The sequence below is a fragment of the Morus notabilis genome, unplaced genomic scaffold, assembly GCF_000414095.1.
Source record: "Morus notabilis unplaced genomic scaffold, ASM41409v2 Scaffold3172, whole genome shotgun sequence".
NCBI classification, from domain to species: domain Eukaryota; kingdom Viridiplantae; phylum Streptophyta; class Magnoliopsida; order Rosales; family Moraceae; genus Morus; species Morus notabilis.
In genome coordinates this window covers 1,333-4,948 of record NW_010360894.1, presented here as the reverse complement: position 1 = coordinate 4,948, position 3,616 = coordinate 1,333, and positions in this window count along the sequence as shown.

The following is a 3,616-nucleotide window of genomic DNA, read 5'->3' as shown; positions in this document are numbered from 1 at the left end:
GAAAATTTGGGTTGATTTAAAATTGCGGCTGAACTCGATGAATTTGGCCGAGTTGCCTACATACCCCATTAGGGGATCAAGCCACTTGTAGTTCAAATTTTGGGTTTGAAAATTTTGGATAATTCCTCGGTGTATGACCTTATGAGGAATTTACGCACTTTGAAGTTTGATTTAGTTTAGTTTTGACTTTGTCCTTTATGAGGATTTTTAGTATTGAATTTGGTCTTGAAACTGCACCTAAATTTTAGGTTGCCTACGTATCCGATAGGGAATCAAGTCAATCGAAGTTCTTGAATTTGAATTTGGATTTTGAAGAATTCCCTGATATATGACCATAGGAGGAATTCAGGATCGAATTTGATCTTGAAACTGCACCTAAATTTTTAGGTTGCCTACGTATCCTACAGGGAATCAAGTCAATCGTAGTTCTTGAATTTGAATTTGGATTTTGAAGAATTCCCCGATATATGACCATAGGAGGAACTCAAAGATATTTTAAAATTCGATTTGGAATTTTACTTTAGAATTTGGATTTGAAAGTTATATTTGGATAATTTTCTGGTATATGACCTTATGGGGAATTAAAATGATCCTTTTTGAATTTGATGTTGAGAGATTTTTTTTTTAAATTTGGGATTTAAAAATTACATTTAATCACCATATGGTTTTATGAGACAATGAGCTCATCTTTTTGAACTAAGGGGCAATAAAGGGACTCAATTTGTGCACATTAAATTTTTTGGGTATTTAATATTCTGAATTTCTTTAAAATTTATTGTCTTACTCCTTTCTTGTTTTTTGAATTTTAAAATTCAAAATCAAATCCACCATTTAGATTGGATTTGTTATGATTTAATTTATTTTGACTGATCTTTTAATCCCTTGTTTTTTGCTAACAATTTGATTTCAAAGGAAATTCAGGTCTCGTTCACTTCGCGGATTCGAGTTAAGATGTGACATTTTTTAAGAACTTTTCATTGTATCAAAAAAAGTTAAATGTGATATTTTTTGAGAGTTTTTTACTGTAGAAACTTAAAACTAAAAACTTAAATTGATGAAATAAATGAGACTTCAGATTTCTCTCACCCCCCTCCTTTCTACACGTTTCTTCTTCTTTATATATATATATATATATATATATAAAGGTTGGGCGGCATTTTTGGGAGCATTAAACTCTCAATAAATTTAAAAGCTCTCCCGAGCTCAATCTTTTCCGAGCTCAAATACACTTAAGCCTAAGTTCGTCAGAGCCCAAATTGGCCGGAGCCTAAGTTCGCCGGAGCCCAAGCTATCATGAGCCCAAGCTCGCCTGAGGCCAATCTCATCTGAGGTCAACCTATCCCGAGCCTAAGCTTGTCAGAGGCCAATCTCTCCCGAGCCCAAGCTTGCCTGAGACCAATCTCATCTGAGTTCAACCTCTCCCGAGCCCTTGCCGGAGGCCAATCTCTCCCGAGCCCAAGCTCGCCCGAGCCTAAGCTCGCCGGAGGACAAACTCTCCTGAGCCCAAGCTCGCCAGAGCCCAAGTTCTCCTGAGTACGCTGCAAAAAAAAAAAAAAAGAAAAATTACAGTTGACAACTTTTTTAATATATACACACATATTACGCTGCAAAAGCAACAGGCAACACCAGCGAGCAATAACAGCAGGCAACCTTCAACCTTTGGTATATATACATGTGTACGCGAACATCAATTTCTCATCATATTTTAATTTCGTGTAAAGTTATTAGTCCAACAAAGTAAGACACACACCCACGGCTTTTTATCTCACACACACCTACGGCTTTATATATATATATATATGTATATGTGTGTATGTGCGTTTTGGTGCACTGTAAAGGAATCAAGGTGACGTTTATTTCTCTCTTTTTTTTATTCCCTAAGTGGTCCTTAATTTTTGCTTCGGGCTACGTCAGACTCAAAATTGTTATAATATTTTGTAATTTTATAATTTTATAGAGTTTTAAAATTTGTAACTCTATTTGATTTTTGGAGGTTCTAAGTTTTACAACTCCATAATTTTGTAGAGTTTTAAAATTTACAACTATATTTAATTTTTTAGAGGTTCTAAGTTTTACAATCCCATAATTTTATAGAGTTTTAAAATTTGCAACTCTATTTAATTTTTGGAGGTTCTAAATTTTGCAACCCTATAATATTGTAGAGTTCTAAAATTTACAACTCTATTTAATTTTTAGAAGTTCTAAGTTTTGCAACCCTATAATTTTGTAGAGTTCTAAAATTTGTAACTCTATTTAATTTTTTAGAGGTTTTAAATTTTATAACCCCATAATTTTATAGAGTTCTAAAATTTACAACTCTATTTAATTTTTTGGGGGTTCTAAATTTTGTAACTCCAAAATTTTATAGAATTTTAAAATTTATAACTCTATTTAATTTTTTAAAAATTCTAAATTTTATAACTCCATAATTTTTTTTAATTGAGTTTAAAAGTTTATAACCCGTATATCTTAAACATGAATCTGACTAACAATGACAAATAAACTTTTTGTCTTGAGATAATACTTTGGTACAGAAGAAAGCTTGAGAGAAAAAAAAACGTGTAAGCAAAACATCATAAAGAAACTAAGGGCCCGTTCACTTCATGCATTACACTCAAATAAAGTGAATTCGAGTTTGCTTTTAGACTGAAATAAGCGTTCGCTTACCCAAACTTGAATTTAAAATTTGAGTAATAACTCGAGTAGGTAAACTTCACCGTCCCCTCAAACTCTCTTTACTCGAGTTATTTTCTACAGTGCTCTTCTGACATTTCTCTTCCCGTTGGATCGAGAAAGCTCCGCCTGCTCTGCAAAAAGCTTGCAGATTCCCCTCAATGAGACCAACGATTAATCCACTATGAAATCGCTTGGACCGCTGCACACCATTCCCACAAGCGTGTTCTTCTTGGACCGCTGTGAAATCGCTTCATCCACCAAACTCACCCACGGTGAAGTTGCTCGCAGGTACATCCCATATAAACCCAGCCCAAATCGGCAATATTGGTGAATCCCGATCCCTATATTCCTTTGTTGCCTTCTCCTTCAGTGATTCAACACGGGAGAAATTGATCCCACGGAGTGAGCCGGCTTCCTCCGTTGGCCGTGCTCCTGCGTCGATGTAGCGCCAAACGCCGTCTCTGACCTCCGAAGCGTGCTCCTAGAAATAGAGCTTTCTGTTGTCGGTGCCGGTATCCATCTCTTCACCAACGTCCATCACAGTCGCGTTTGGGGGTTGTCGAAGCAGATCAACCATTGTCCTCTTTCAAATCAAACACGGTAAGACTTTTTCTTTGACTGATTTACACTTCCATTGCCTCTGCATATGCCAGTGGATGATTACACTGCTAAATCTGAACATTGTCATTTTTATTGGATTTCTTTTATTTGGATGTCGTTTACACTGAAGTTTAGCATGTTCATTTTAAATTCATTTCATGAACTTGTATGATTGTCGTTGCATACTTTTCTGTAGTTGTTTGAGTTATTAGAAGCTCTTCATACGCTAGTTTTGACAATTTCACTAAATACAATGGTATGAAGCATGTTTTGTTGTTTGAATACTTAGGCAAATCTGAGATGCAAATTTCCTTCCCGACATACAGTAGTTACTTGCTAT